This window comes from Apium graveolens, chromosome 7, assembly GCF_009905375.1.
Source record: "Apium graveolens cultivar Ventura chromosome 7, ASM990537v1, whole genome shotgun sequence".
Taxonomy (NCBI): Eukaryota; Viridiplantae; Streptophyta; class Magnoliopsida; order Apiales; family Apiaceae; genus Apium; species Apium graveolens.
In genome coordinates, this window is record NC_133653.1 from 120,198,854 (window position 1) to 120,222,846 (window position 23,993).

Sequence of the window (23,993 nt, forward strand, 5' to 3'; positions counted from 1 at the left end):
GATTAATTAATTAATCACATTTATTCTACATCGTAAGGGATACTTCTCAGCATATCGCGACTATCCGGATAATATGAATTCACTGCTTAGAATACCAAGAACCTATTCAGTGAATAGTTACCGTACAATAAACTCCTTCTACCCTACAATGTCCATGATTAAATACAAGGCATGGATCTCGTGTCAAGCCTATCTAATTCAATCACTTGCTTACTATTTACTATGCGTAGTTCTATGCAAATTAGAAACTCCTTTCTAATTTCATTCACTCTGGCCAGAGATTCCTGAACTAGCATAAGTGGATCAGCTTTGAACATTCGCTTCCTTCACTGAAAGGGGTAGATCATTTTTTGATCATACACTATCTTCGTGTACAAATTCCTATACCCAGTAGAGCCCTAATAATTGTCCCTGGAGACTAAAAACTAAACCAAAGCATAGGTCAGTGTACACAAGATGACTATGATGACCTCAAGTCTAAGGATACTTGTACAACTATCACTATGTGAACAACTGCTGACACGTGAGTGAACTCCATCAGTTGTTCAGCTGGGCGAGTCATGTTCAGTGGACTTATTCTATAATAAGCACCTACATACTAGCTATAGTGTCACCATACAAATGTCTATGAGAACAGACATCCTTCATAATAAAGCAATCATAGTATGTACCGATCTCTGCGGATTATTAATTACCAGTTAGTAATCCTACGACCAGGAACTATTTAAGTTTAGAGTTATCATCTTTTAGGTCTCACTATTATGATCTCATCATAATCCATAAAAAGCTTTACTCTAAACTATGGTATATCTTATTTAAACACTTAAATAGATAGAGCCCGTAATAAAAACAAAACAAGTCTTTTATTAATATCAATGAAATCAAAACAGATTACACAAGAAGTTATTCCTAAATCCTAATACATGATTGGACTTAGATTATATTCCTTTCATCATCACCTTCGTCATCTTCACTATCTGAATTCCCTAACAAGGCATTATCTAAGGCATTAGACCTTAGCAATTGATCAAGTTCTGAAGTAACCACAGAATTGACCAACTCCACCTTTAAGCACTCCTCATTTTCAGTCAGGAATTTCATGGTATTAAAAACATTGAACGTTATATCCTGATCCATCACTCGCATAATAAGCTCTCCCTTCTGTACATCAATCAAGGTTCGGCCAGTAGCCAAGAATGGTCATCCCAAGATTATGGGAATCTTCTTATCCACCTCGAAATCAAGAATTACAAAATCAGCAGGAAAGATGAGTTTATCAACCTTGACCAAGACATCCTCCACAATGTCTCGTGGATATGTAATAGAACGATCGGCCAACTGCAAGGTCATATAAGTAGGCTTTGGATCAGGTAAGTCCAAATTCTTAAAAATTGACAAAGGCATCAGATTGATGCTAGCTCTCAAGTCATACAAGCATTTGTCAAATGACACTTTTTCAATGGTACAAGGAATAGTGAACCTTCTAGAATCTTTAAGTTTCGGAGGCAACTTCTGTTACAACACAACACTACATTCCTCCATGAGAGCAACTGTCTCTAAGTCATCAAGATTCACCTTCCGAGAGAGAATACCTTTCATAAACTTCGCATAACTAGGCATCTGTTCAAGAGCTCCAGCGAAAGGTATATTGATATGAAGTTTCTTGAACACCTCCAGAAACTTCTCAAATTGCTTATCCAGCTTTTTCTACTGCAACCTCTTAGGAAATGGAGGTGGAGGATAGATCTGTTTCTCCCCTGTATTACCCTCAGGAGGAGTGTGTTCCATAGTAGTCTTCCTTGGTTCCACTTCTGCTTCCTTCTGCACTTCTTCTTCAGCCACAGCTTCTTCTTCTGAAACTTGAGATTTTTTGGGATTTGCAACCCTCCCAGACCTCAATATAATTGCCTTTACCTGCTCCTTAGCTTCCCTCTTTCCTGGTACTTCAATGTGACTAAGGAGTGTACCAGGTGAAATATTTAGCAAGGCATTGGCAATTTGTCCAATTTGATTTTCCAAGGTCTTGATAGAAACCGCTTGGCTCTTGCACATGAGCCTCAACTCATCTATTTCAGATTTTTCATTAGACTGTTGCAGCTGGAGTTGTTATCTTGGTGCATATTGTGGTTACTGAAAACCAGGAGGGTTGTATTGCTTTGCTGCATATTACTGATAAGGCTGTTGAACTACATTCTGAATATTACTCCAGCTGAAGTTAGGATGATTGCGGTTGTTGGGATGATAGGTGGCTGGAACAGGTTGCTGCGCCCTCTAAAAGTTGCTCATGAACTGAGCTGATTCACTAAAAATAGCACACTGCTCCATCTCATGGGCACCAGCACAAAGCTCACAGACACTAGTGATCTGATTAACTCCATAATTAGCCAAAGAATCAACCTTCATCGTCAAACCCTTAAGCTGAACAGCTATAGCAATAGTTGTATCTAACTCTAGAATTCCCGCTACCTTGCCCTGAGATAGTCTCTGAGTAGGATTCTGGTACTCATTAGCAGTCATCGGTTCAATCAATTCATAAGCTTCATCATAGCTTTTCGCCCACAAGGCTCCTCCTGATGCTGCATCAAGCATGGGTCTAGAAGTAGCACCCAATCCATTATAAAAGCAGTTAATGATCCTCCAGTCATGCATCCCATGATGTGGGCACTTCCTAAGAATCTCCTTGTAGCGATCCCATGCCTCACATAAAAATTCTCCAGATTGCCGAGTAAATTGAGTAAGTGCGTTTCTGATTGCAGCAGTATTCGCCATATGAAAGATTTTAGTTAAGAACTTTTGAGCAAGATCCTCCCATTTGGTGATAGACCCTGATGGTAGAGAATGTAACCAGCACTTAGCTTTATCCCGCAGAGAGAATGGGAAAAGCCTCAACTTAATAGCATCTTTAGAAACTCCATTGAACTTGAAAGTGTCGTAGATCTTGATGAAATCTTTGAAGTACATGTTGGGGTCTTCTGTCAGAGAACCCCCAAACTGAACTGAGTTCTGTAACATCTGAATCGTGCTCGACTTGATCTCAAAGGTATTAGCCGAGATGGCTGGTCGGACAATGCTATACTGAATATCATTAATCTTCGATTGAAAGTAATCCATCAAAGCTTTCAAATTCGCTTCTACTTCTCCTATTATAATAAGAGCTTCTTCTTCAACTTTCTCCTCAATAAGAACTTCCTCAAAAACTTCCTTTACTACTACGACTTATTCCTCAGCTTGATCCAGTGTTCTCTTACGAGACCGAGAACGCGTATGCATACACGCTCTCTTGAGTACCTGAAACATGACAAGGAAATAAGTAAGTAACAATGTCCGTTTAATTCCTGATCCTTAGGATCAAGTGTATACCTGATCCCAATCGTCAATATCCAGTCCATAGAGGAGCAACCGAGACAATCCGTATGCTTTGATATATCTCAAAATTAGAATATATCAAGATATATATATATATTACTATTGAAATATGAATAGGGGGTTCAACAAATTAGGAGAATTCAGGAATCAAAATGAAATATGAACAAAGGAATGTGTTAGGACGAAAATATGCGCTAATATTCACGCAAGTATATGTGTTCGCAAGTAATATAGAATTATTTCTAGTTCATTCCCACAGAGACTGGTTTAGGTTAATTTCAATCAATATACTTATGCAATAATGATATGGTCATTATTCAATGCTAAGACGATTAACAAATTGAGATTGTTATAACTAAGAATTAACTAAGAGATTATACTAAGAACATTAACTAAGAGATTTGAAGAGATTGATTATTATATGACACAAATATGGGATTCTAGTTTCATTACTACTTCATTCAATAGTCTCTTTTTTCTTATCCTTAGCATGTAATGGTGTTGACACTAATCATAACACAAGAAAACAATCAAATCACAACTCTATAACTCACAACTCCTAATCACATAAACAAACAACCCTAACACTCTTACTTCTATCTTATATGATCTTCCTAGCTTATCTTAACTCTAATATTCTTATTTTCAAGTGCCAAAACCTAAGCTCTGATGCCAACTATAACACCCTCCAAATCCGGGGTATAGATTTGGGGCATTATTAACACTGGCTACTCACTAAACCTATATAAGCAAGATATAAATAAAATAATTACCCCGAACTACTACTACTCAAGATCTTTTTAAGGTTAAGGATTAAAAACAAGAACGATAAACCAACTTTATTACAAACCAGTTTTAAACTGTCTATCTCAAGAACTCTCTTTGTTACAAAACTTTATTCTATTTACATTTCACACTAAACAACTTTTATTCAACTATTACTACTACTTATCCTGCTACACCAGATCTGGTAACTCAAAGCTCTCTTCTGGGATAGGGACAAACACCCTTGGTATAAGAGGGTCCCGCTGCTTGACTCGCTTCTTGACTATGCGGGTTCTTATGGGTTTCATTCTCTACCTTGACTGAAAAACAATAGGAATAACAATAAAAGGGGGTGAGCTAAAATTGCTCAACAAGCCTGCAACAATATATGTATATATATATGGTGTAAAGAGAGAAGAATAAATGAACCGTAATCTGTTGGTTTGAACAACCATCTGTTTCTGTAAAGAATAATAATTTACCATTACTGGAGAGTACCAAATGAACAAGACTGTAAACAAGAACTAACTTATGCACTATAACCTGCTGATCAGTCAGGATACAGTGCAGATCCATACCCAACTGCATAGACCCAACCAACATAAGGGGTACCCAGGCATTATGGCCTAATAATCAAGGGTCTGGTTAATACTGAGCCCGTATCGTAACCATCCAGTCCATAGTTTAGCATCCGGAACAATCGGTATGCTTATGATATATCCCAACATCAGGATATATCAGAGTATATGTAACAAAGGGTAAAAGTATTGGAATATGAATAGAGGATTCAATAAATTGGGAGAAATCAAGAATCGAAATGAAATAGAACAAGAATCAATAATTATGTATCAGTGTATATGAACAAGGATTATCAAGGTGTAATTGATATGGAAAATGGGATAAATTTCACTATTCTGAATTTAGAATAGGGGAAAAACTTGCCTGGCGCGTACTTAACCTCGTATGACTCACCGCCTTCTGTCTTCTGCTTGATTCGCCTTATTGATACTGAATATATCATGGAAAGATATTCGTTTAGATATTTTACTTCATACGCGTATCTCGAATTGGTACCACGTATACCTAATCGTCTACCCATACGATCTTATCAGACTCGCATATATAAATATATAATTATATAACACATAAGGTTCATATAACCACGTAAATCACATAGCACATAAGGCACATAATTGATTTTAGACTCTTAATTATTTTTAGAATCGATACTAGACTTATACTTGTCCTAACAAACACTATCTGGTTTGATTTATCATTTTTCTGGATTTATTAGGCTCGATTCAATCCCTAATAGGGTCTACAAGCAATTAACTATCACAAGACGACTCACTTTCGAAAGAAATTATGATTTATAATTATTTTTAATGGAATCGTTTCATTTTTCTGAGTCTAAGGGTCTTCGTTTTACTCAAATCGGACTAACGGTTTAATTACTACGAATTAAAAAAGATTTAATTAATTATAAATCAATTATAAATAATTAATTATAATTAAATAAACCTTAATTATATTTTTAAATAATTATTTAATAATTATTGTATTTTAAAATAATTAATCCTTAATTATGAGGATTAATTATAAATTATTACAATTTTTCACAAATTATTATCAATTATACGATTAGATTGACTATTCATAAATAAATAATCGATACAACTAACTATTATGATATTCTTTGAATAAATAATTATCGCTCGAGTAATAATTCTACTTATCGATCAACTACTCATATAGATACGAGTTACTCACGTTATTCAACCAATTATCGAATTTTTAATAATATTATTTGATTATTTAACCTTTATTTATTAATTAATTACTTAATTATAAACTGATAAATAAATAAATAAATTATTAGATAAATAAATAAATAATTAAATAATTAATGATTTGCGAATTGCGAATTGCTAAATTAATAAAATAATTCAGAAATTATTAATAATATTTTCTTTTCAGAATTTAAAACTAATTTTTTATTTAATTTTTAGAATTAATAATAACTGATTTTGATTTTTACAAAATATAAATAAATAATTAATAAATTAGAAACAAAACAGGAAATCGATTTCTGGGTTTAGGGGATTGAAACCGGGTCGAGGCTTCCGGGTTTACGGGTCATCCACACGGGTCGCCAAGAACACGGGTTGACCCGCCAGATTCTGCAACAACGCCGGCCACCGGCGGAGCTTTCCGGCGAGGCCATTCCCATCCCCCAGGCCCCCGTTTCTTCACGTTTTTTATACCAATCAACTCCCCATGACTACAGCCTCCCTTCCGCCGCGACACCGTTGTTCAAACTCCGTCCCTCCTCCATCTCCGGCGAAAACCGAAGCTCTCCGATGAGTTTCGTCGGAGAAACACTCCTCCCCGAAAACTTTAACCAAACTCAATGATCGATACATGAAATCGAAGCTCCTAAGTTCGAGAATCAATCTCAACGATTATCAACAATCAACAATATCCATAATTTGTAAAAATCGAAGTTAAAAATAATACAAAACCAAAAACTCGAACAACACCTCCCATGGGTTATACGCACAAATTAACTACATAAAATCGTTCCTAAACTCAAAATAAAGCTAATGGAATCAATTAAACAATTAGACGATTCTTAAATCGAAAACACCTAAATCGAACATAAACCCAAAAACACGAATTGAAAATCAACTCAACAACACATCAAATTGATGATATGAATAGAAAGTAGAGATCGAGAGGATCATTTTGGTTACTCACATGATCGATTTGGTGAACAGAAACACGATAAAATCCGTGATTGAATCTCTGTAGTTGTTCTTCACCCACACAAACTATTTCTTGATTTTCTGATTTTTAATTGTAATTAACTAATTAATTAATAAGTAATCAGGTATCTATATTACTGAAAATAATACCCCTAAATAAAATTAAGGGGCTAATTACACAACTAATAAAAATATTTGGCCCCAATTTTTATAATTATTGGGTATTAATTATGAATTTTTAAATATCCAATAAATACAAAATAAATGTCAAAAATTCCCAAAAATTGTGAATATTACAAAAATACAAAGAAAAATGATATTTGATAATTTCATGATCATATAAAAATAAAAATGTGATTTTTGTGGGGTTTTTGACTCCCGAAGGGGTCCGAAAAAGTCATTTTTTCGTGAACGAGGTAAATTTGTAAAACTCTAGGGGTTCAGAATAACGATATGATATAGGCCGTTCTTGACAGAATAGGGCCAATATTTTTGTCTGAAATACGGGCTTTTAAAACACTGTTTGAGCTGTACGGGTTTTGATATATAACATGTAACTTAGGATAAAACACTTTATAAATACCCAAAACATGTTCCGAGCAAAACAGACATCACATAACACATAACAATCAGGGTTTTACGACTCAACACATTTAATCACATAATAATACACATTAATATATTTATTATAATATAATATAAGCGTACTTTTCTCGGTCGTTACATTCCCCCCTTTAATAGGATTATGTCCTCAGAATCACGCTATGAGAATAATTGAGGATACTTTTCTAACATATCACTCTCAAGATCCCATGTTGATTCTTTAACTACTGGGTTTCTCCAAAAAACTGTCACTAATGGTACAGACTTATTCCTTAATACCCTCTATTCCGATTTAAAATTCTTATCGGCTGCTCTACATATGACAAATTTTCCTGAAGTTCTATCGGCTCATATTCTATTACATGTCTTGTATCAGGGTTATACATCTTAAGCATGGACACATGGAATACATTATGAATATGCTGCATATGGGGTGGTAAAGCTAGTTCGTACGCAACTTTTCCGACTCTCTTTAAAATTTCAAATGGTCCGACGTAACAAGGCTTTAGCTTGCCCTTGTTGCCAAATCTTGTCAATCCCTTCCATGGTGATACTTTTAGCAGTACATGCTCTCCTTCTTGATAGTGCACATCCTTTCTGGCTGGATCTGCATATTTATATTGTCGATTCTATGCTGTTTCGAGTCACTGGCGAATAAGTTCTACCTATTCCTTGGTCTGCTGAATTATTTCTGGACCTAGAATCTTGCGCTCTCCAACTTCATCCCAATATGTAGGTGATCTGCATTTTCTCCCATATAAAGCTTCATAAGGTGGCATTCCGATACTCGCAAGATAGCTATTATTATAAGAGAATTCTACTAGCGGTAAGTGCTCGTCCCAATTGCCTTAAAAATCTATCGCGCATACCCGTAACATATCTTCAATGGTCTTTGCCCGTCCGTCTGTGGGTGATAAGCGGTACTTATGTTTAACTTGGTCCCTAGATATTCCTGGAATTGTCTCCAAAATCTTGAATTAAAACGGGGATCTCGATCCGATACAATGGACACAGGTATTCCATGACGTATCACTATTTCCTTGAGATATAGGTGCACCAACTTGTCAAGTGAAAATCTTTCGTTGATTGGAAGAAAATGTGCTGACTTCATTAATCGGTCGATAATAACCCAAATTGCATCGTGATTTGCTTTAGTTCTTGGAATTCCCACTACGAAATCCGTAGCTAAGTGCTCCCATTTCCATTCTGGATTATCTAGTGGTTGTAGTAATCCACTCGGGCGTTGATGTTCAGCTTTGACTCTCTGGCACGTATAACACTTACTGACCCATTCTGCTATCTCTTTCTTCATATCTGGCCACCAAAAGTTTTCTTTCAAATCTCTGTACATCTTGGTGCTTCCGGGATGAATTGAATATCTTGAGCTATGAGCGTCTTGCAAAATTTTTGCTTTCAATTCCGGTACATTAGGTATCCAGATCTTCGAAGCAACTCAAAAATTCCTTTGGCAACTTTCTGGCTGGTAATCTTTTCTCCTGACAAATTATCGATTTCATGATTCATTACTTCTTCTTGGAATCTTCTTATCTTCTCCAATAATTCTGGCTGGAAAGTCATTTCATAAATCATTTTGGTGGAACTTTCTGGAATACGAACTTCAATTTCCAATTTATCGAATTCTTTGATCAAGTCTTCTGAAAATATTAACAGGTTCAACCTCTCCTTTCGACTCAGCGCATCTGCTACAACATTAGCTTTGCTTGGATGATAATTAATCGAGACGTCATAATCTTTGATTAGTTCTAGCCAACATCGATGTCGCATGTTGAGTCTTTTTTGCGTGAAAATATACTTCAGACTTTTATGATCCATGTAAATCTCACATCTCTCTCCATACTGATAATGTCTCCAGAGCTTTATTGCGAATACAATTGCTGCTAGTTCCAGATCATGCGTCGGATATTTCTGCTCATGAGGCTTTAACTGTCCAGAAGCGTATGCGATTACGTTGCCATTTTACATCAAAACACATCCAAGTCCTCCATAAGAAGCGTCACTGTAAATGACAAAATATCTTTGATCGTCAGGTAAAACAAGTACATGCGCTGTTACTAACCGATTCCTCAATTCTTGGAAACTTTCTTCGCATTTCTCGTTCCATTCAAACTTTTCATTTTTCCAGGTCAGCTTCGTCAATGGTATGGGTATCTTTGCAAAATCTTTGACAAATCTTCTGTAATAACCTGCTAATCCCAAGAAACTTCTGACTTCCGTCGGAGTCTTCAGTCTCTCCTAGTTTAAAATAGCTTCAATCTTCGCTGGATCGACTTGAATTCCTTCAATACTAATGATATGTCCTAAAAATTGCACTTCCTTCAACCAAAATTCACATTTCAAAAATTTCGCATAAAGATGTTCCTTCCGTAATGTCTCCAATGTCGTTCTCAAGTGCGCTGCTTGTTCTTCTTTAATCTTCGAATAAATTAAGATGTCATCAATAAATACAATGATAAACTTATCTAGGTACTTCCTGAATACTCGGTTCATCAAATCCATGAATGCTGTTGGTGCATTAGTCAGTCCAAATGCCATCACAAGAAATTCGTAGTGTCCATATCTCGTTCGGAATGCAGTCTTTGGAATATCTTCTTCCTTGATCTTTAATTGATGATAGACTAATCGCAAATCGATTTTCGAAAACCATGCCGCTCCTTTCAGTTGATCAAAAAAGTCATCGATTCGAGGCAAAGGATATTTATTCTTAATAGTTAACTTGTTTAGCTCACGATAATCAATACATAGTCCCATGCTACCGTCTTTCTTTTTCACGAACAACACTGGTGCGCCCCATGGGGATATACTGGGCCTTATGATTCCTTTATCGAGAAGATCTTGCAATTGCTTTGCTAATTCTTTCATTTCAACAGGTGCCATTCGATATGGAGCTTTTGAAATTGGTTCAGTCCCTGGTGCCAAATCAATAGTGAACTCGATTTCTCAATCCGGAGGTAATCCTGGAAGTTTATCTGGAAAAACATCGGGAAACTCACAAACTACAGGAATATCTTCAATTTCTAGGATTTCTTTTTCCGTATCCAACACATAGGCTAGATAAGCTTGACATCCTTGACGTAACAATTGTTTCGTCTATATCATTGTTAAGAATCTCTACTTCTGTTTTTCACCTTTGAACGTTACTGTTGCATTTTCTTCGATTTGTAATTTTACCTTCTTATTTTCTTCGATCTTGCAATTGCTTTGCTAATTCTTTCATTTCAACAGGTGTCATTCGATATGGAGCTTTTGAAATTGGTTCAGTCCCTGGTGGCAAATCAATAGTGAACTCGATTTCTCAATCCGGAGGTAATCCTGGAAGTTTATCTGGAAAAACATCGGAAAACTCACAAACTACAGGAATATCTTCAATTTCCGGGATTTCTTTTTCCGTATCCAACACATAGGCTAGATAAGCTTGACATCCTTGACGTAACAATTGTTTCGTCTATATTATTGTTAAGAATCTCTACTTCTATTTTTCACCTTTAAACGTTACTGTTGCATTTTCTTCGATTTGTAGTTTTACCTTCTTATTTGGGCAATCAATCTGAGCATTATTACTAGCTAACCAATCCATTCCTAAAATAACATCAAATTCTCCTAACTTGAAAGGTATCAAGTCAACTGAGAAATAATGTCCCCTTATCTCAACATCACAACCTGGACATACTTGATCTACCTCAACCTGATCATCATTTGCTAGCTTTATGACTAACACCCCTTCTAACCACTCAACCTCACAATCTATCCTAGAAATAAAGCTTTTAGAAATAAAAGATCTCGTATCTCCTGAATCAATCAATACTTGAGCATTTACAGAATTCACAGGAAGCGTACCTGCAACCACATTCGGACTCTATACCGCTTCTTTCACTGACATGTTAAAAGTCCTTGCCCTGGGCTGATTCTGTGGTGGTGGCGGTGGCGGAGGTAGTGCTAAAACCCTTGGAATGCTGGCGGCCATAGCTGTTCCTCTACAGTCCTTGGCAATGTGTCCTTTCCTTCCGCATTGGAAACAAGTGATCTCTATCTTTCCCATCTGACATTTTCCAGAGTAGTGTCCCTTCTGTTTACACTTAAAGCACGTGATGTTTGGCTTGTTACAAATCCCAATATTTTTCTTACCATATGTTCTGCAATCTGGTGTAAATGGTCAAATAAGTCTTTGCTGATTTGGGGCTGGAAGTCGGTTACCCGTCCTCTGGTTGCCCTGCTCTGTTCTTCTGATATTTATTTTTCCCCGGGCTTGAAATCCCGGCCTTCTGTTTGAACGGTTCTGGAAACTCCTTGGTCCTTTCTCTTTCTGAGACGCTTCACTGTCACATTCGATGATCATGGCCTTCTGAACAACGGCTGTGTAAGTTGTCAGCTCGAACACTGCTACCCTGCTACGGATCCAAGGTTTCAATCCCTGCTGAAACCTCTTGGCTCGCTTTTCATCCGTATTCACTTGCTCAGGAACAAATCTGGCCAATTTAGTGAACTTGGCTTTATAATCCGCAACCAAAAAATTATCTTATTTCAATTCCAGGAACTTAATCTCCATCGATTCTTCATGTAGCGAGGAAAATACTTCTCCAAGAAGATATCAGTAAATCTATCCCAAGTCACCACACCTTCTCCTTTCAGAGCTTTCTTCGATTCCCAACAGTAATTGGCTTCACCCTTCAAAAAGTAGCTAGCAAAATCCGTCTTCTGACCTTCCTCAACTTTAACTAACGCAGAAGCCTTTTCTATTTCCTTTAACCAAGCTCTCGCTATTGTAGGATATGCGGAACCTTCGAATTCCGGAGGCTTTACCGTCTGAAATTGCTTGAAAGTAACTATCGGTGCTGCTGGTGGTGCTTGTTGTTCCGGATGAGCGGCTTGTTGTAACATCTGCTGTTCAAACTGCTGTAGTTGTTGCTGCATCTGTTGCTACATCATCATCATCTGTTGTTGCATGAGGTGGAACATTTGGTCCATGAGATTATTATGGTTCTGATCCTCAGTATTTCCATTAGACGAGTCAGGTCTTGCTTTTCTTTTAGGTGCCATAATTCTGATAATAAAACAATTGGCTCTTTAAATAATAGTTTATTAAACAAGTAATATGGATAAAGAAACAACTTGTATGGTCTTAAAACAAATTTAAACAGTTGATATATGATAGAAAAACAATTTATAGAATATCTAAAATAAGTAATTAAAAATAGTATGATGTTTAAATAAATCATTTTAAATGGAAATTTTGGAAAAATAGATGATATAACATGGTTGTAAATAAAACAACATTTTTAAAATATGCAACGGTAAAACTGTAAAATAAATGTAAATGCTTAAAAACTGGAAAAATAAAAGAAAACGTGAAACGGTTCATCTTATATATAGGTAGGACACCAGCTGCAGGTGTCAATATTTGATACAAAAAGTCTACAACCTATCAGTCATCCTGTTGCTACTATCAGTCAAAATTAGCGGCTACACGCATAAAAACTAGTCATACAATACTATGCTGCATCTATCTACATATAATGCACAAGGTACAACACTCTACTATCAGCTGTGGTCAAAATCCGGGTGGCACACGGCTCAACTGCTGCTGTAATGCCTCTAACACGGCCTCGGTAAGTCTCATCTCCCTACGATACACTGCCTCGGTGCGCTCGTCCTGCTGTCTCAACTCAATAATCTCCTGAGAACCGGCCCTATAGATCTGATGAAGCCTCTCTCTCAGTATATAGTCTGACTGAAGCGCTCGGACTGGTCCATCATCCCGTGTCTCAAATAATCCAAGGATCTCCCTACACTGATCCTGCCATCTCACTATATCCTCCCTCTCACTCTGGAACCTCTGATAACACACCATGTGGGGCTCGCAAAGATTTGTGCGTGAACCTCGAGAAGGAAAGGGCATTGGCTAGTCTACTACAACCTCATCCATAAACTCCTGCTGTGGGAACTGGAATATCCCAAGCACAGGGGCATAGATAGCCAACGGTGCTGGAGATAAGACAGGCTGCTCCTGAGGTGCATACATGTGTGGCTCTGGCTCGAACTGTGGCAACTGAGGCTGCTCCACTGGACCCTGGGGATCCAAATCCATCCACTGGGGAATATCAACCATATCAGGGATATCAAATATCAGAAACTCTAATGGTGGAAAATCGGGTATCTCTGGCTCAAAATAAGGAAAGTAATCGACAACATCTAGTACCTCGGGTGCAGGTAACTGATCCAGCACTTGTCCCTGAGGCAGAGGTGGGGGTGGTGGTAATGGAGAAAACTCCTGGACTGATGCTGGAGGCAATACTGGGTCTGATGCAGTACGCTTAGATGATGACGCCGAAGAAGCCATCTAACATAATAATCATAACACAAGAAAATAATTAAATCACAACCCTAGAACTCACAACTCCTAATCACATAAACAAACAACCCTAATATTCTTACTTCTATCTTATATGATCTTCCTATCTTATCTTAACTCTAATGTTTTTATTTTTAAGGGCCAAAACCTAAGCTCTGATGCCAAATATAACACCCTCCAAATCCGGGGTATAGATTTGGGGCATCATTAACACTGACTACTCACTAAACCTGTATAAGCAAGATATAAATAAAATAATTACCCCGAACTACTACTACTCAGGATCTTTTCAAGGTTAAGGATTGAAAACAAGAACGACAAACCAACTTTATTACAAACCAGTTTTAAACTGTCTATCTCAAGATCTCTCTTTGTTATAAAACTTTATTCTATTTACATTTCACACTAAACAACTTTTATTCAACTATTACTACTACTTATCCTGCTACACCTGATCTGGTAACTCAAAGCTCTCTTCTGGGATAGGGACAAACACCCTTGGTATAAGAGGGTCCCGCTGCTTGACTCGCTTCTTGACTATGCGGGTTCTTATGGGTTTCATTCTCTACCTTGACTGAAAAACAATAGAAATAACAATAAAAGGGGGTGAGCTAAAATTGCTCAACAAGCCTGCAACAATATATATATATATGGTGTAAAGAGAGAAGAATAAATGAACCGTAATCTGCTGGTTTGAACAACCATCTTGTTATATATATGTTGTGTACTTGATGATTTCATGAACAAAACACCTTCGTAGATTTTACTTAGTGAAATTATGTAGCACTCGACGGATAAGGTTTATAGTCCCGACGGATGACTCAATATAGTCCCGACGGATGATGACTTATTATCCATCGAGTGAGTAGCTTATGTAACAATAAGTCTGTAGCACATTTCTGCATACATATTATTTAAAATCTGTAGTAGTATTTGAGTCATGTTGACTTTAATTAGATATGCAGAATAGGTTGCTTAATTGTACATATATGATGTCTTGTAATTCTGTATAAGTGAAATGGAGTCAAGTGCCTGATTGCTACCTGACGGATAAACAACAATGAATTCGACGGATGATCAACAACCCGACGGATGATCAATAACTCGACAGATGATCATGAACCCGACGGATATAAAATTCAAATATCTGTTGACAGTGACAACACAGTCATATGCATCGAGTGAATGCAAATGGAATGTGGTAGCCTATATAACTGGGTTTTCGAGAACAAAGAAGCATTGCCATTTCCATGCTATTATGAAGATATTCTAAGATGCTGGAATAGAGTAATGAAGTAGCATTGTAATAGACTAGATAGTTTTGTTTTATTATCCTGTCTCATTACTTTGTAATCTTGGTGATATATAAACCAAGAAGTAGCAACTAAGGAATGATCTGAGACACAAGCAGCGAAACATTGGTAAGCAGAATTCTTAGCATTTCTCTGTATTCTTAGTTGTTCAATATTTGTAAGCAGCTGTGAGATTTTTGCACACAGAGTTCTCTCGATATATATTATATATCTCTGGTGGAATTATTCAAATCCACCAGAAAGTTTTTAAAGACTCTTGTTTTTAAATACTTGTGTTTTGATTCATTTAAGTAACTATTCCGTATTGTGCTAATTAATTCACTTATATATATATTCGAGTTAGAACATTCTTATTTTAATAAAAAGTTTCAAGAATTCCATTCAACCCCTCTTCTGTAATTCTTGTCATATTGTTAAGGGACTAACAATTGGTATCAGAGCGAGCTCTTAACTTACAAAGAGTTTAAAGATCAAAACAATACAGCAAGATGAACAAGAAGGATGTTGGAGTGAAGATCCCTTTTCTGGATAAAGATAATTACCATCATTGGAAGGTAAAGATGCATCTTTATTTGCTTTCTCAATATGAGGCATATGTTGACTACATAGAAAGAGGCCCTCATGTTCTAATGAGAGCTGCAACAGGAAACAAACCATCAGCCCCCAAGCCAAGGCATGAATGGTCTGATCCTGACATTGAACAAGTCAGGAAGGATACAAAGGCCATGAATATTCTGTTTAATGGAGTTGATGGTGATATGTTTGACAACATTATCAACTGTAAAATTGAAAGGAATATGTCCTAAGTCCAATCATGTATTAGGATTTAGGAATAACTTTTATGTAATCTGTTCTGATTTCAGTGATATTAATAAAGACTTGTTTTGTTTTTATTACGGGCTTTATCTATTTAAGTGTTTAAATAAGATATACCATAGTTTAGAGTAAAGCTCTTTATGGATTATGATGAGATCATAATAGTGAGACCTAAAAAGATGATAACTCTAAACTTAAATAGTTCCTGGTCATAGGATTACTAATTGGTAATTAATAATCCAAAAAGACCGGTACATACTATGCTTGCTTCATTATGAAGGATGTCTGTTCTCATAGACATTTGTGTGGTGACACTATAGCTAGTATGTAGGTGCTTATTATAGAATAAGTTCACTGAACATGACTCGCACAGCTGAATAACTGATGGAGTTCACTCACGTGTCAGCAGTTGTTCACATAGTGATAGTTGTACAAGTATCCTTAGACATGAGGTCATCATAGTCATCTTGTGTACACTGAACTATGCTTTGGTTTAGTTCTTAGTCTCCAGGGACAATTATTAAGGCTCTTCTGGGTATAGGAATTTGTACACGAAGATAGTGTATGATCAATAAAGGATCTACCCCTTCCAGTGAAGGAAGCGAATGTTCAAGGCTGATCCACTTATGCTAGTTCAGGAATCTCTGGCCAGAGTGAATGAAATTAGAAAGGAGTTTCTAATTTGCATAGAACTAAGCATAGTAAATGGTAAGCAAGTGATAAAATTAGATAGGCTTGACACGAGATCCATGCCTTGTATTTAATCGGAACATTGTAGGGTAGAAGGAGTTTATTGTAAGATAACTATTCACTGACAGGTTCTTGGTGTTCTAAGCAGTGAATTCATATTATCCGGATAGTCGCGATATGTTGAGAAGCATCACTCACGATGTAGAATAAATGTGATTAATTAATTAATCATATTTAATAAATTAGAGAATTTATATAAATAATGATAAAATAGTTTTATTATTATTTATTTCTACTACCGGCTTAATATTGAACCTACAGGGTCACACCATAAAAGGAGAATGATTTAATGGTGGAGGAATTAATTAATAATGGCTAATAATTATTTATTTATGAAATAAATAATTAATTGGCAAATTTAATAATTGATTAAATGAGATTTAATTGATTATAAATTAATTAAGAAAAGTTCTTAATATTATTAATTAAGGATTTAATTTTTGGAAATTAAATCAAGAGAGAGAATTATTTCTAAAGTGTTTAGAAAAAGGATTAATAATTAAAAGGTGTTTTATTTATTAATGAGAATAATAAATGGGATAATAATAATATTATTTATGGGAAAATTTCAGCTGAAAATTTTGCCTATAAATACACTATTATAGACCCTATCTTATTCTAACCCACATCAAACCCGAAAACCCAAAAAATTTGGAAAACCCAATTCTCTCCACCTTATTCCTCTTCCTTAACATCGTTTTCTTGGTGGATACCGGTGGAGTGCTTCACACTTGAGGAGCAACTGCTAAGGATCTCTGTTCGTTGTCTCCGAATTATTTTTAAAAGTTAGATTCGATCCCTCAAATTTTTATTCACGATTTATATGCTTTTATTTGGATTTTGTATGTGTAAAAGTGTTTTGCCATGACCCCGCTGTGTTAAAAATGCTGTTGCTCCTGACAGACGCAGAAAGAGGTGGAGAAGCAGACAGGAACAGGACTGACAGGCACGGAAATCGATGCGAGAAAAAAATTCTGTCGGCTGCTGCAAAAAATAAAAATAAAAAATATATAGGGGTATAACGCATTCCGGGAATGCGTTACACACCTGTGGCACATTCACGGAATGCGTTACACCCTTTAATGGCTTAAAAGGGGTGTAACGCATCACCGGAATGCGTTACAGGGCTTGTAACGCGTTCCTGTAATGCGTTACAGCCCGTCTATTGATCTTAAAATTGATTTTCTGGGAGTTTCGTAACTCCGTTTTGGGCGTGCAATATACCGTTGGATTCGTTTTTTCGAGACGGATCTAATGGAGTGATCAATTTTAGTTTATATAAAAGTTTTGAACTGTTTATATTTCCATGAAGTGTTTTAAAGCTATTTTTTAACTGTTTTAGTTGCTTTTAAATGCTTCATGTGATACATAGAGATGTATAATGCTTAGACCAATATGCTAGATGATGTAAAATGCCTACCTTAATGTTTATTCATGTTTATATATGTGATATATGCTTAGTTTATCATGTGATGATAGATTTAGGTGAACTTAAATGAACATAAGGCGTTTGTTAGACAACCTAGTATAGTGAAATTGTTTCATAACCTTAAGAACAATATTATGAATACAATCATGAGATTCTTGTGTTTGTGGAACACGTAATTGAATATGAATTTTCGATATGAGAGAGAGGATGATTCTGTCAACAACAGATTTCTATCTGTAAGAAAGGGTTATTAAGTGACGCCTCTTGACAATGCTCCACCCGATCTGGGAATCATCTGATTAATTATTGATTATTGATTTGAAATATTTAATTTAAAAGGAAGAATCTCTTTATAATATGATTATGATTGTAACGTAATATAATCCCTCTAAAATTAAATAATATCAAGTAGTAATTGGCCAATAACACAACGGGCTTGTGTCGGTCATAGCCTTCCAACATGATAGAAAAGTAGTTCTTATTTTTGAATCATTGTCGCTTCGTGCTACAGCCGAGGGCTTTGATTTCGAAATAAGAAATACTTGTCTATTACATAGAGATGTGTATATTGAATAAGAATCTAAAGGTCGGTACGTGCTACAGCCGTGGGCCTTTGGGGACTGATTCAACTGTACGGAATGTTGGGTTAGACTTGACTTAGAATATTGAGTTTGTCGTGCTACAGCCGAGACTCAATTATTCAAGAGGCTAAAGTTTGATTAGGGAATAACATGAGATGTAATTGACAAGAGTTGTCTGCCTATTGAACATTATATGGCGGTTCGTGCTACAGCCGGGGTCGTGTAATGGAATGTAGGATCCCTATTCCCACTAGCATTATGAATGCTTAATTTTTCACGTAGGGGGTTGAATAAATTAGGAAAACTAGTGGGAGCCACTTATGAATAAAGACCCGATTCATATAGTGTTTTAAAATGAAATCGAATATTTGCTAAGTGTTGTTATGTGTTTATCATTTACAGATTTACTTTGTACATTATGTCTTCTGCACTATCACTCAGGAGCATACTAGATGCTCACAAATTGACTGGTCCTAATTATGCTGACTGGCTTCGAAACTTGAGAATTGTTCTCAGGATTGAAAAGCTGGAATACGTGATTGACTCACCTAAGCCTACTGAACCTGCTAGTGATACACATAATGATGAACATGTTGTGTATCGTAAGTGGATAGATGATGCAAATGTTGCTCAATACATCATGCTAGCTTCCATGAACATTGAGCTACAGAAGCAACATGAGCATATGGATGCTCACACTATCCTCATGCATCTATAAGAGTTGTATGATGTGGCAGGGAGGACAGCTCGATATGAGATATCAAAGGAGTTGTTCGGTTGTAGGATGTCTGAGGGATCATCTGTGAATGACCATGTACTTAAGATGATCAATTTGATTGAACGTCTTGGACAACTTGGTTTTGCCATGGATGGGGAGCTGAGCCAAGACTTGGTCTTGCAATCGCTTCCGAGTTCGTTCTCACAGTTTGTTGTGAACTTTCACATGAATAAGTTGGATGTCAGCCTGCCTGAACTCCACAACATGTTGAAGACTGCGGAATCGAATTTTCCCCCTAAGAAGAGTTCTGTTCTTCTAATTGGTGAAGGTTCCAATCCTAAGAAAAGGAAGAGGAACTCTTCCAAGAAGAAGAAAGTAGGTGAGAAAACGCCGGTTCCACCAAAAGCTGAAGACCCCGAGAGCAAAATTGTTTGCTTTCACTGTAACAAGGTGGGGCACTGGAAGAGTAACTGCAAGGTTTACCTTGCAGAATTGAAGAAGAAGAAGGGTAGTGAGACTACCGCTTCTGATTCAGGTATGTTCATGATAGAAGTGAATATGTCATTAAATCAAATTTCTACTTGGGTATTAGATACCGCCTGTGGTTCTCAAATCTGCAATTGTTGCAGGGACTAAGGACAAGTAGCACTCTTGAGGAAGATGAGGTGATTCTACTGATGGGAAATGGAGCAAGAGTTGCTGCTGAAGATGTAGAATCATTTCATTTACATAGGCCTACGGGCAAGACTATTGTTTGAAATAATTGTTATTTTGTTCCTTCGATTGTGAGGAATATTATCCCATGTTAGACTTGGATGGATTTTCATTTATTATTGAGAATAATGAATGTTCTATTCTTAGAGATAATATTCTTTATGGACATGGTACTTTAAATAATGGTCTGTATATATGTGACATAATTTACTTCAGACTGAACAAACTAATAAAAGAAAAGGGATGATGAAAATCTCACTTTATAGTGGCATTGCAGTCTCCATTTAGTAGACATGGAGAGAGGGCTACAGATTTGCTAGGAATGGTACACATAGATGTATGTGGACCAATGTCTACGCAAGCCATGGGTGGATTTTCATACTTCATTACTTTCATAGATGATAGATCTAGATTCGGATATGTGTTTGATGAAACACAAGTCTGAAGCCTTTGAAAAGTTCAAAGAGTATAAGTATGAAGTGGAGAAACAACCAAACATAGTATTATAATTCTTCGATTAGATCGAGATGGTGAATACTTGAATGGAGAGTTTCTGGATTATCTTAAAGTAAATGGTATAGTCTCCCAGTGGACTCCTCCAGATTGGTATCTGAAAGGAGAAATCGAACTTTGTTAGATATAGTTCGGTCCATGATGAGCTATGCAAATCTTCCAGTATTCCTATGGGGTTATGCATTGGAAACCTCAGCATATTTACTGAATAAGGTGCTTTCCAAATCTGTTCCTCAAACTTCGTATGAGATATGGAAAGAAAGGAAACCGAGTCTTAAACACGTTAAGATTTGGGGATGTCCAGCTTATGTCAAGTAAGTTGACCCAGATAAGCTGGAATATCGATCCGTAAAATGTAGTTTTGTGGGATATCCTAAAGAGACTTTAGGGTATTACTTTTACACCGATCATCGGGTGTTTGTATCCAGACATGCTACCTTCTTGGAAAAGGAGTTTATCCTTGAAGGAAACAGTGGGAGCAAAATTGAACTTGATAAAGTTCAAGAAGCACAAACTACTACGGATCAAGTGGAAACACCTGTTCTGACTGAACAACCTTTTATGGAACAGCCCATTCATAGATCAGGGAGAGTGTCTCGCCAACCTGAGAGGTATTATGGCCTTGTCATTGAGAATGACAATGAGTTGTCGATCATTGATGATGACGACCCTGTGACCTATAATGAGGCTATGAGTAGTGTTGACTTAGAGAAATGGCATAGTGCCATGAAATCCAGAATAGAATCTATGTATACAGTATACAAAAGATAGATTATAGCCGATGGCCAGGTGGAGACCTATAAGGCCAGGCTTGTGGCAAAAGGATTCAAACAAAGGCAATGGATTGACTTTGATGAAACTTTTTACCTAAAGCCCTGTTAAAATCAGTTCGGATTTTGCTTGCGATTGCTGCTTACTACGACTATGAAATCTGGCAGATAGCCAGATGGTTTTCTTTCCAAGAGAAATGAAAACCTAGTGTGTAAGCTACTACGAACCATATGTGGTTTAAAGCAAGCTTCTCGTAGATGGAACATTCGTTTTGATGAGACAATCAAAGAGTTTGATTTTATCAAAAACGTAGATGAACCATGCGTCTACAAAAGGGTTAGTGGCAGCGCGATAACATTTCTTGTGTTGTATTGAATTAGAGTTGACACACATAACAACATAGCAGACCCACTCACAAAGCTACTTTATGAAAGTCACTTTGATCGTCGTAAAGACAAGATGGGTATTAGATACCAGAGTGATTGGCTTTAGTACAAGTGGGAGATTGAAAGGAATATGTCCTAAGTCCAATCATGTATTAGGATTTAGGAATAACTTTTATGTAATCTGTTTTGATTTCATTGATATTAATAAAGACTTGTTTTGTTTTTATTACGGGCTTTATCTATTTAAGTGTTTAAATAAGATATACCATAGTTTAGAGTAAAGCTTTTTATGGATTATGATGAGATCATAATAGTGAGACCTAAAAAGATGATAACTCTAAACTTAAATAGTTCCTGGTCATAGGATTACTAACTGGTAATTAATACTCCACAAAGATCGGTACATACTATGCTTGCTTCATTATGAAGGATGTCTGTTCTCATAGACATTTGTGTGGTGACACTATAGCTAGTATGTAGGTGCTTATTATAGAATAAGTTCACTGAACATGACTCGCATAGCTGAACAACTGATGGAGTTCACTCACGTGTCAGCAGTTGTTCATATAGTGATAGTTGTACAAGTATCCTTAGACTTGAGGTCATCATAGTCATCTTGTGTACACTGAACTATGCTTTGGTTTAGTTCTTAGTCTCCAGGGACAATTATTAGGGCTCTTCTGGGTATAGGAATTTGTACACGAAGATAGTGTATTATCAATAAAGGATCTACCCCTTCCAGTGAAGGAAGCGAATGTTCAAGGCTGATCCACTTATGCTAGTTCAGGAATCTCTGGCCAGAGTGAATGAAATTAGAAAGGAGTTTCTAATTTGCATAGAACTAAGCATAGTAAATGGTAAGCAAGTGATTAAATTAGATAGGCTTGACACGAGATCCATGCCTTGTATCTAATCGGAACATTGTAGGGTAGAAGGAGTTTATTGTATGGTAACTATTCACTGACAGGTTCTTGGTATTCTAAGCAGTGAATTCATATTATCCGGATAGTCGCGATATGTTGAGGAGCATCACTCACGATGTAGAATAAATGTGATTAATTAATTAATCATATTTAATAAATTAGAGAATTTATATAAATAATGATAAAATAGTTTTATTATTATTTATTTCTACTACCGGCTTAATATTGAAACTACAGGGTCACACCATAAAAGGAGAATGATTTAATGGTGGAGAAATTAATTAATAATGGCTAATAATTATTTATTTATGAAATAAATAATTAATTGGCAAATTTAATAATTGATTAAATGAGATTTAATTGATTATAAATTAATTAAGAAAAGTTCTTAATATTATTAATTAAGGATTTAATTTTTGGAAATTAAATCAAGAGAGAGAATTATTTCTAAAGTGTTTAGAAAAAGGATTAATAATTAAAAGGTGTTTTAATTATTAATGAGAATAATAAATGGGATAATAATAATATTATTTATGGGAAAATTTCAGCAGAAAATTTTGCCTATAAATACACTATTATAGACCCTATCTTATTCTAACCCACATCAAACCCGAAAACCCAAAAAGTTTGGAAAACCCAATTCTCTCCACCTCCTTCCTCTTCCTTAACATCGTTTTCTTCGTGGATACCGGTGGAGTGCTTCACACTTGAGGAGCAACTGCTAAGGATCTCTGTTCGTTGTCTCCGAATTATTTTTAAAAGTTAGATTCGATCCCTCGAATTTTTATTCACGATTTATATGCTTTTATTTGGATTTTGTATGTGTAAAAGTGTTTTGCCATGACCCCGCTGCGTTAAAAATCCAACAAAAACTGCCAAGGATGTTTGGGATACAATACAGATCATCTTTGATGGCACTGAACAAGTTAGAGAAAACAAGATGCAGCTCCTGATTCAGCAATATGAGCATTTTCATAATGAAGAAAGTGAGTCTCTCACTGACATTTTTAGTAGGTTTCAAAAACTACTAAATGCTCTAAAGTTGTATGGAAGAGTATATCAGACAAAAGACTCCAATCTGAAATTCCTTAGATATCTTCCAAAGGAATGGAAACCAATGATAGTCTCATTGAGAAACTCACAAGATTATAAGGAGTTTACTTTGGAGAGACTGTATGACATCCTGAAAACATATGAGCTTGAAATAGAGCAA

The 23,993-nt window shown here is 36.2% G+C and overlaps 1 non-coding gene across 1 annotated transcript; it reads left to right on the forward strand.

Annotated features, from left to right (window-relative positions):
* The first annotated feature begins 2,647 nt into the window (after positions 1-2,647).
* On the forward strand, positions 2,648-2,754 carry LOC141676072 (small nucleolar RNA R71). The gene has a single exon (XR_012556681.1). It is a non-coding gene; the product is annotated as a small nucleolar RNA R71 (small nucleolar RNA).
* The last annotated feature ends 21,239 nt before the right edge of the window (positions 2,755-23,993 follow it).